At 39.0% G+C, this 11,567-nt stretch overlaps 1 long non-coding RNA gene across 1 annotated transcript; it reads right to left on the minus strand.

The window, feature by feature from the left end:
* Positions 1-5,914: 5,914 nt before the first annotated feature.
* LOC116070467 lies at positions 5,915-10,969 on the minus strand. Its single transcript, XR_004110406.1, has 3 exons — positions 10,914-10,969; positions 9,615-9,692; positions 5,915-5,989 (listed from the first exon to the last, which is right to left on the minus strand). It is a non-coding gene; the product is annotated as an uncharacterized LOC116070467 (long non-coding RNA).
* Between the last annotated feature and the right edge of the window lie 598 nt (positions 10,970-11,567).

The following is an 11,567-nucleotide window of genomic DNA, read 5'->3' on the forward strand; positions in this document are numbered from 1 at the left end:
GTAATTATTACTGTTACCCAGACATCAACCCTGTCCGTGACCTACAACAGTGAGCTGCTTGCCAGAGATATGGTGCAACTGTGAGAGAAATGTTATGGGAATAAGCAAGCAGTTTTTGAGTGGATCTAAGGCCCACTCCCTGAGATTTGACCCATACTGGACACTGCTAAAGTGCCAAGAACCTGAGAGTAGATAGATAAGTCATAGGTCCAAGGGAGAAGACCTAGTACTATTATTCCGCTAAAGAAACATATCAATAAAATGACCTCTAATGACACACAGATAGAAACATAGATCACTGCCTTGCTCAAACTTAGCTTATCAGGTAAGTTTCTTGCAGAAGTTGAAGTTCAGCCCAGAATCCCACAATTGGATAGTGTGCAGAGAGTAAGAGAGTTTGAAGCACTCAGCTCTAAATGGGATGTCCCCTCAAGGATCAAGAACCTATGTGGAAGAGGAGGCAGAAAGATTCTAAGAGCCAGAGATGTAGGAGGAGACATTGTCTTCTAGACCCAACAGAGCTGACGTATAATAGGAACTCAGAGAGTGTGATAGAGTGCATAAGACCTATACAAGTTCAAGCTGGACAAAACTCCCAGCATGGCAAAGGGGAAATGGACACAATGCCCTACCGTTAACCAATTAGGTGTTTACACTTGATACCTGCTGAGAAAGGGAAAATCAATTTTTTTCTAATGGAGTGTCACTGGGCATATCAATCATATTCTGGGACAGGATCAGTGGCTAGGAGTAGTTGACCAGCAGAAAATAGACTCTGTGCTTTTATTGTGTGTATGCTTTTTGTTTTGTTATTCTTGTCTTATTGGGTTGTTTGATTTTTGTTGTTTCAGAGAGAAAGAAGAGAGGGAGGAGAGAGGAAGGAGAGAGGAAAGAGGAGAGAGAATGAACATGAAGATGGTAGGCAGGACAGTAGAGACAACCTCAGAGGAGTTGGGAGAGGGAAAAGAAAGTCAAAATATATCGTATATTAAATAAATTACAAAATAAAGGACAAGAGAACAGCTGTTAGAAAAAGAAAAGTAAATCTCCCTAAGACTCATTCTAATTGTCTTGATGTCTTGTGCTTGAAGAAATCTGGCCTCATACTGTAGCAGGAAAGGGAAGAGCTATAAACTGGAATGCTCTGCAGAATGTTAGACAATAATACTCTCTCCATTCTGGGTGGGGAATCAATGGACATTCATAAATCAGTAATTCCTGTATTTAACTTGCAGAAATTAATTATTTTACTTGGCTTATAGAGTAAAGAAGAAGAAAAACCAAACAATATTTACTCAGCCCCATTTCTAGGATCACTCATCAAGTATCTATGTGAACCATAGGAGTCAGACCTGGACACTTATGGAAGAGCGAAGTGGCATGCTCTCAGCTCATAATTTTTTAGAGAAATGAAAGTCCTGTCCCCAAAAAAGCAAGCACTAGAATGAATGGTCCACAAATTCCCTACGTAGGGATTCTTACTTAAAGAAGCTGACCTCTTGGGGTACATGTCTGTGGGAGCTCCTTTCTTCTTGACATGTACAGAGCCCATGGCAGAAGTAAGTATAAGGTGACCTAGATACCATTTGTCTAACTATTCCCAAGGAATAAATCAAATAATAACACATCGAATGAGATATGTGGTTGTTACTTTCCACTTGAAAAACAGTGCTTCATAATGACAAAATGGAAAGACTGTATAAAGCCAGGATCTCAGATGACTTAAAGTTGACAAAACATATCAAAGCTGATTGATTGCATTATTTTCACAAATGGCTGGATGTTCAGTTGATGAGTCAAAGATTTATGGGTCAATAATAAAGACATCCATAATTTATAAATTGTATGCTTCTTTCATAATCCCCATTTTCCCTTACTTCCAGAAAAATCACTGATTATAATTATCATAATCAAAGTTTTACATAATTTGGGTTCCTCTGGCAGTAATGATTAACAGAAGCAGATACTTAATTTTAATTCTGCTATTATAGCACTAAAGTAGCCAAAAATATACAAACAAATGGGTATAATTGGGTAACAGTGAAATCTTGTTAACATGACCATGGACGGGGTTTTTGTTGTTGAACTTTTAGTTTTTTTTTTTTTTCTTTTGAGAAAAGTTTTTGCTATGTAGCCCCAGTTGGCTTAGAACTTCCTACATAGACCAGGCTGGCCTTGAACTCACAGAGATCCACCTGTCTCAGCCTCCTCCTGACAGCTGGAATTAGAGGTATGCATTACCGTGTGCCCTAAAATTTATATATTTTTCTCAGAAATGTAAAGCAAAAAAAATACTAAAAAGGAGACCTTGAGTGTTTTCTATATATTTCTAAAATAGTAAATTAATCCAAAAGAGGAAAACCTACTTCATTTATTTAACTGTAATCGATGATTATTTGTTAAAAAATACTTAAATGAAGCTATGGCTTTCACTTGACCCCTTTGAATGTATATAGAATTTGTTTTAATATGTTCAATGTACTTGTTTCTTTTGAGCACTCCATGTCTGTCTAGCTGGCAGTGTGAAGTGGGATTGTAAATGCAGCACCTAGTCTTGTTCCTACATGAATTCAGATGCATCCTGTTCTTTTACTATGGGAGAAAGAGATTTACCTGCCATTTACATTTCTTCCAAACATTGAGCTGGTTCCCAAGTAACAAAGAAAGTAGGAACAGGATCACAGAGCAAAGCCAGGTAAAGGATAAATGATAAAAACAAAAACAAAAAAACAACAGTAGGAGCCAGAATCTATTGCATTCAAACTGTGGGGGAGAAGGGTTTTTCACGTAAATTAATTAAGTTACTCTTGTTCATTTTTTTCTGCTCCATGTTGCTTATTCTGATCTTGCCCTTCATTAGCAGAAGTATGATAGTTGAACACATTGCTTTAAAAAAAAAAAAAAGATTGTTTTGTTTCTATTGTATTAACATGTGTAAGTATGTAGGGTATATAGGTGTATTACATTCATACCCAGTGCCTGTGGAGGCCAGAACAGGGGGTTGGATTCACTGGAGCTATAAGTAGTTGTTACCTGTTGGGGTACTGGGAACTGAATCCAGGTACTCCGTAAGGGCATCAAGTGCTCTTCTTCAATCTAGCTATCTCTCCAACCCTACAATCACTTTTTACTTCACTAGCGCAGGTTAAGAAAAGAGCCTAGTGTTTCTTTGAAACTAAGATAATATTAGTCACAATACGTGATGTGTAGTGACATACATATCATGTTACCAGTGCTGACGTTCATTCCTGAATAATGTAGAATCTCTTTTTGTGTATATATATATATATATATATATATATATATATATATATATATATATTTCCAGACAACTTTTTATTTATAATGATGATTTTAGATAAAAAATATTGTTCAGAAGAAAAAGTACAATAAAATATTAATGGACATTTACCTGTATCTAGTTTGAGGTTGCTATCCATAAAATGGTTTTATGTATTTTTATATAATTCTTTGTAGGAACAATGTACTTTCTTTCTCCTTTGTCAGTTCTTGGAATCTCAGTATTTCTTAGTTTGATCTTTCTTCTGGTTAGGAACCAGTAGTATTTTACTGGATATTAGTGTTTGTTTCCATAATGACTAGTAACATCAAACACACACACACACACAAACACACACACAAACACACACACACACACACACACACACACACACACACACACACACACACACACACACACACACACACACACACACACGTTCTTTTAAGCAATGCCAAGGATTGAAGAGTATTGAACCCAAGGCTTCGAGCATGCTAGTCAAGCACACTGCTACTGAGCTATATTCGCAGTTCTATTGTCTTTAGTGCATTATTTGTTTACATTGTTTCCCACTGAAAATTAACTAGGATATTTGCTACTTATTATTAATTTATAATAACTTGTTTTATTATTTACTATGCGTATGGTGTTTACATGTGTATGTATATGGAAAAATGTAAGAGTAGAGGTCAGAGGACAACATTGCAGAGTTGGTTGCCACCTCTATCTTTATGTGGGTTTCAGGGAGAGAGTCTGGTCATCAGTATTGCACCATCAGACGTCAAGCACCTTTACCCTCTTAGCTGGCTCTAATTTTAAGAAGTCTTTAAATGTTCTGTATACAAATTTCTTATCTGATCTGTGTATGATACAAATTCTGTTCCAATTGTGTCTTGCTTCTCCTTGATCTTAATTGTATCTTAAGATACAGAAAGCTTCTAAATTATCATGATCCATTTGTTGTGTGAGGCATTGTGCATGTGAATTTATGCTCCAAGAGTTCCCTGGGAAAGTCTAGGTCCACTTACAGATTCCTCTTGCCCAGGGCTTAGCACAGACTAGCTCCTTTATTCATTGATAACTCTTAGAGATGACTATGCTCTTGGAGTTTTTCCAAATCCTTGTTCTCACTGGTATGTGCCCTTAATAGTTAGCAATTGAACAAGACATTTAGGCTAGACCCTATTATAAGCTCCTATTGATAATGGAGGAAAGAGAAGGCAGAGAAATCAATAGAGCACCTGACATTGTCACCACCATCTAAGGGCTTTATACAGCCAGATTCATTAATGTCATGACAGGATATTAAGTTCGATGAAGAGAAAGAGGGTAGGAATGTTGATAATATAGCCAGAGATGCAAAGTAAATACTCTGTGGAGTCAGAAAATTATGGTTTGAATCTCTGCATCCCAATTAAAGCACTGCAGAGTCAGACTGGATACTTTGAATGTCTAACCTTCAGGTTTTTTTTCCTTTAAAATGGAGGTGGTATTTGTGTTCATTGGTTTGGGCAGCTGCAAGAAAATACCAGAGTGGATAGATTATAAACAACAGAATTTTATTGCTCATATTTCTGGAGGCTGGAAAGGACAAGATCAAGTTAAAGCTAGATTCAGTATCGGGTAAGAATGTTCCTTCCTGGTTCATTGTTGGCACGTTCTCATTGTGTCCTCATAAGGGGGAAGAAAGTAGACCAATTCCCGCAGCCCTCCAGTCCCTATTCATGATGCTTACATTAGTTATTAACTTAACAGAACTTAGAGCCACTTGAGAGAGTGGCCTCTAGGAGTACTTGTGAGGTATTTTCATGACTGAGGTGAAACGTTATGCCCACTGTGGGTGGCGCCATTCCTTGACTGACCTACAGGACTGTGTAGTTAGAGAAATAGAGTTAAGCAATAGCAAGCCTTGATGGCGTCTCTGCTTTCTGATTGTGGATGTAATGTGTCCAGATGCTTCAAGCTCCTGATACCTTGACTTCCCTGCCATGGTTGATTATATGCTCGAATAGAATTCCATAAGTTTCCATAAGTTGCTTTTATTAAAGTGCTTCATTTATCATAACAACAAGAAAAAAGAAACCCTAAGATATTTTATATAAAATTGAATCATCTCACAGATGTATTTTTATGAATACCATTACTTTAGGAATTATAATTTTGCCCTAAGGACTTTGTTTGGGGGTAGGTACCAACAGTTAGATCATGGCAGTAATAATAATAATAATAAATAATAATAATAATATAATAATAATAATATAGTGTGATTTAAAATGTGAAGGATCACAAAAAGAGTATTTGACATTTAATAATTCTTCAACAAACCTTGGCTATTATTATTTTTAATATTGAAGTTTATACTAATGAAGAGACCTATGGATATCAAACTCTGCAAATAGAGATAAGCAGATGCTGCAAAAAGCAATGAAGAATTAGCAAGATGAAAGCATTTTGTGTGTCTCCAATGTTCTCAGCTTCCCTTGCTTGATCAGAGTGAAGAAGGCAAAGTAGAATGTAGGAGAGAGAGGTAGGAAGGACTTCTGCTACCTATGTCTTTGCTTTATCCTCCAGAGATTCTTCTACCCAACCATTGCCCCGACAGGAACCTGGTGTGCCATTCCTCATGCCCCTTGCTTCTGTCCACGCACACACTCAGCCAGTTCACACTTGTGTAGGGGATTATACTCTTCCCACGTCTGTATCCATCACCTTCAGGGCAGAATTGCAACATTATTTCAGGAGGATACAGGGTGAAAAGGTCTCATAGCAGACCTGGCAATCTCATGACATGCTGTTGCTCATCTAAACATCTTAGATATTTGGGGAAAATGAACAGATGCATACAAGCTCCCACTTGCATGAAAGGAAATTCCGATCTTCCTTAGCTGCATTTTCTTGCTTTAATGTTTCATTTCATTTATTCCCCTTTCTTCTTGTGGCTGCTTTCTAGCAGCCAATTAATATTTTCTCTGATAAATGTTCCTTTTAAGGGCAATCTATCCTTGATGTTAAACTCAACATTTTTCTTATAATATCCAAAACATGAAAAAATAAAAAAAGGAGACCCATAAAAGCAAAAAGAAGCTGATTCCTTCCTGGAGCCTGAAAAGACTAGCTCCAGCTAGCCGGTTTGCATACTTTTAATAGTTCTGTCTTATTCATAACAGCACTCTCATAAAGTCAGTTAGGATTTAATGTATATTCGTATAGGGTAAAATAGAAGCGACAAAATTTGGAATCCACATTCATGTGTGGTTTTATCTAGAGAGCCATGAACTTGAAGCTATGCTCATTGCTCTCCAAGGATATTTAAATAACAAATACAAAAAGATACCTGGGATGACACAGGATAGTCTTGTGTTGTGCTGATTAAAATTAGAGCAGGTTGCAAGGGAAACAGTGGGATATGGTGCATCCAGAATTTCAAATGACTTATGGTTTTGTTCATTTGTGGAGACAGAGTTTGACATTATCATATTTTAGTTTCTTATTCAGGAAAGAATTGTTAAAATAATTTCCAAACCAGCAGTGAGATTTTCTGCTCGTTTCTCCTAGTGAGAGCCTTTATTGTTCTGTTTGTTTTTTGCCACAAAGCATATACCGGCAGCTGCTTCACTGGGGGTATAGATCGAGGGTGTTGGATAAAATGCATAACTTAGTTCCATGTGGCTCAGTATGTGAACCACACTGCCTTTCATCCTTAGATAAGAGTGATTTATCCTAACTGGTTATTTTATAGATTATAGGATGTGGTGCATTTATTACTTCCCCTAATGGTAGGTCACTGACTTTATCAGTGTTTTATGAAACCTGTGCTCTTCCTTGTGTTTCCTTGATATACCGAGGGCATTATTTCCTCACTTTTACTTCTAAGTCTGAGCAGTGGCTTTAAATACATATGCCAGGCTTGGGGACAATCAGAGCATGTCCAGGTAGTCTGGGCAGAGGTGTGGTTAGTTCTTCTAGAAGTACTGATCATTAGCATCTAACTCATCCTTTTGAGGGGAATCTTGAACCCAGAGCTTCCTGTATGATCATTTTCACCCTAACCTGTGTGTGCTCTCGAAGGACTCAGGATCAACTATAATACTCAGGTGGGCAGGACAAAGTAGCATGTGATCAGGGAGGTATGAGGATCTTCGAGCCCAGTAAAAATTGGGCACAGGTGGTTTTCTATTTCAAGCTGAAAAAGGAAAATTCTAGGCCTCTTTGTCTTCCATTTCACTCCATTGACTTTCCGTTCGGTGAGCCCAAATTAAATTTTGTTTCTACATCTCTAATGATACAAGCATTCAGAGCACAATGAAAAATAAAGGCCTTATTACTTCATAATATGTTTGGAATTGTGCATAATTATGTTTAGTTGATTAGTTGGCTATAGTAATCGTAGGACCATAGAATGAGTGAAATTAGAAATGGAAAAGACCCATTGGGGGTCATTATCTTTCTTCCTGTTAGGGCCAGAGCATGCCTGGAAATGAAGTGTGCATGTGAGCATCTTAGAGTTTTTTTTCAGCTACATAAGTATTCAAACTGTCACACTGATTTAGGTAGAAATAGCACTATTAAGAAGTGGGACACAGCTGGGTGTGGCATATGCCCTTAATCAAGCCTGCTAGAAGCAGAGGAAGGCAGATGTCTGAGTTCTAGGACAGCCTGGTCTACAGAGGGAGTTCCAAGACAGTCAGGGCTACATAGCTAAACCCTGTCTCAAAAACAAACAAACAAACTAGGACTCATAGACAGAGTAATCACAGCAAAAGAACAGCAGCAGTGTTACATGTATTATGGTTTGGTTTTGCTTTCTTAGGTAGAAGTTGAACCCTGGGGTTCACATGTGCCAGCTAACTGCTATACCCCTGAGCCACATACCCAGGCTGCAGTAGATGCTTTTATGGAACCACATATCTATGCCAGGTTTGTTGTTTTCACTACCTCTACTAGTAGCACAATAATCAGATATTACTGTTCTTATGTTATATACCGTGAAATGGAGTTTGAACAGTTTAAACAAAGAAAAACAACTCGCACAATGGCCGATAGCTGCAGTCTGTGAGGCTCACTGCCAGATTCTGTTCTAACATACAACCCACAACTTGTGGACCTGTCACTGGAGAAAAATGGAATGCCATTGGCTGCCTGAACTCTGACTATATTCCCCAAGAGGACTGGTATGCCCTTGGCTGCACGGGCAGTGGGATGGTTGAGTAGTTGAGCATAGAACACAGAAGGGACTGTGAAGTCACCTTGACAATGCCTTGCTCCCCAGACCCAACTTCAGATACATATCTTGGAGTCCTGCTTATGTTCCAGGCCTTGGTCCATTTAGCCCCATGACAGCACAGGTTTTTCTGGGTCAGTTAGATAAGACTTTTAATTTTACTGTTCCCTGAGTAGTTTACAAGGCTCATTGGTCTAAGTGTTGTCCTGTCCTCACCATTTTCTGAGTTGGGCTTGATCTCAATCCCCAGCCTCCTCCAACTTGCAGTTGTCCCCCTGGCCTTACGGTGTGGATGAGAGCAAGATCAGTTTCTTTAACCTACTCATGGTCCCATAGAACTTGGGGGTTGAAAACAAACTCCCCAAATCAGTGCCTACAATGGTAGCTCCACTCTGAGGAGTGTTGCCAAGGGCATCTTGGAAGGAGTAGAACTCAATTCGGAAGCCATCAGCTCAATTCTTCCTTTTGTGCACAGGGCCAAAGTGTGGCCAGGAGACTGAGGGATGGGCCATATGCGCAGAGAGAACATCAGCCTTTGATGGTGTAGAAAAGTACATCCTCCACTCAAGCTTAGACTGGCCCCCGTTTCTGATAAGGAGCTGGCTGGTGAGTATTGCTCAGGCTCAGAACCTGTCAGTGCTGGGAGAAGTCCCTAGTTCAAAGGGAATCATCATTGCAAGAAAATCTCAAAAACAAAACAAAACAAAACAAAACAACAACAAGGGTTCTTCAGCTTTCCAAAGAACACTGTTCAATACAGTTATAGTTGTTACCTGTATGTTAAACTAATTTTGGTATTTAGCCTTCTAGTTTTATGAGAAACCCAGTATCCTACTTCTTAAAAGATCTGACAAGGAAGAGAGACTGATCTGCTCCATGGGACTTAGGAAGACTCATTCTGGTACATTCTGTCAGGGCTTCAATCTCAAGTGCCTACTGAGCATAATGAAGCTAGGGGTTGTCTGTTAGGAACCCAAGATTGACCCAGTGTTCCATGTGTATCCTGTATCTCTTCAATTTAGACCTCAGAGGCCTCCCTATAGTCAGTATGTCAGGGGGTCAACAGCAGTGTGTGCAATGAAAATAAAGACTGATTCAGAAAAGCAAAGTTACCTGGAGCTGCAACAGCAAAGGAGGCAGCAATGGTGACTTGCTGAGAGATTAAAAGAAGCAGAGGAGGCAGAGAGCTTCCTAGTAGAACAACAAAAAAATGTTGCTTCAGGTTAGTTACAGATGGAGGCTGTTTGTGTGGAGAAGCTGCAGTTGGGTTAGCTAGCAACAGAACATTTTGTGTAATAGAACAAGAGAGCATACTTGGTTTTCTTTACTTTGTCCTAAGCTGGAAGTAGGGACAAAGAAGAGAGAAGTGATCTGACCTTCTGGACTCATAGTTGGGGTTCTTGTTTGGTTTTTTGATTGTCACTAGGGAGAACAGTCTATTCTGAAAACCTCATTTACAGCAGACAGACCCCATGTGCTAATTTCTGTAGATAGGGTTTTGGTTTTCTGGCAGACTATGAGTAAAGCATGGCTATTAGGTCTGGTTGAGCTGAGGTCAGTAAATTCACATTCTTGGTGTTTAAATGCATAATAAAGTGTAGGTGTTGGTGTATGTAGATGGAAACACAAGTATGCTAGCATGGTGTTCACAAATATTAACACACGCTTTCCTGGAACAGGATGAAGTATGAGGTGGTTGTAAAAACATACCATGTCACAGCTAGAGACTAAAAGCCAAGGACAGCAACCTCACATGTTCAGATCCTGGAACAGAATTCCAAGTCTTAAATGTCTCAGTCTAAAAACTGACTTTCCATTTATCGTGGAGGAATAATTAGTCGTTAGTTCTCTGGGAATTCCATATAATGTATTTTGATCATGTAATATGATTTCCTTTCCCCATTACTCCCAGATTCATCCCTCTATTCTCTGATTACCTAACTTTGGCCTTTTTCTTCTTCTGTTTTTAAAAGCCCTTCAAGTATATTGGCGTTGTTCATACACTCTCTTGAATGCATGGCCTTCTACTAGATCCTGGTCAACCAGCCCACTAGAAGCTACCCAGTTACAGAAACATGATCCTCCTCCTCCTCCCCATAGTTATCTGGCTAGGTATAGAACTTCATGCTCATGCCTTTCCACGCTGAGATTTTGTCTGACTTGAGCTTATGCGGTCTTGTGCGTGCTGTCACAACTGCTGTGAGTTCACATGTGCAGCTATCCTGCTGTGTCTGAAAAACACTACTTTCGTATTGCCATCTGCTACCTTTGACTCGTTTACTTTCTTTGCAATGATCTCTGAGCCTTAGGAGACAAGGGTGTGATACAGATGCCCTCTGTTACTCTCCAAAACCTTAAGGTCTTCTTCATGATGAAAGCACCACATACTTGAATCATCAAGCTGGTACTCACCTGGAAGTGTTTTCCCTGCTGGCTAACTTTCATGGGGCTGGACTGGAAGGTGCTGTGTATGCTACCTGGGGAAGAACAAAAAGTCACCAATCTTACCCAGATGTGAACTAGATGAACTACAGTAAAGCCAGCCTAGCCGGTCATAACCACATGGATAATAGTGGCTTAAATGTCATGAAGGTGACTAACCACTTTTCACGAGATTTAAGGCCTTACTCCACAAGTTGAAACTCCTACCTGGTACCTTTACAAGGGTCAAGAATCTATGGCTAAAGTAATCATAGGCCCTAAGGGAGAATCTCCTACATTTACTCGCTAAATGGGTATAGTATTAATTGACTTCTAATGGCATATCAATAACACTCACAAATGAGGACATTTTTCAAACTTCATTGGTGAAGCTTCTTACATTGTAGTAGGTGGTGTCACAATACTAAAATATAATGTGTTTATGGTTTGTTTGTTTTACAGACTGCCTCATGAAACTGTGTGGTGGTTGTGATATATCATGTCATGTTATTTTTAGCCAAAATGAGAATAAAAATTAAAATTATTAGCTTATATTTGTACTACATCGTTCACTGTTAATTTCCAGAGAAGCTATGAAAACCCTGACCTCACAGGTCAAATTAACACAGTGACATAATGTTATCT

This window comes from Mastomys coucha, unplaced genomic scaffold, assembly GCF_008632895.1.
Source record: "Mastomys coucha isolate ucsf_1 unplaced genomic scaffold, UCSF_Mcou_1 pScaffold22, whole genome shotgun sequence".
NCBI lineage: Eukaryota > Metazoa > Chordata > Mammalia > Rodentia > Muridae > Mastomys > Mastomys coucha.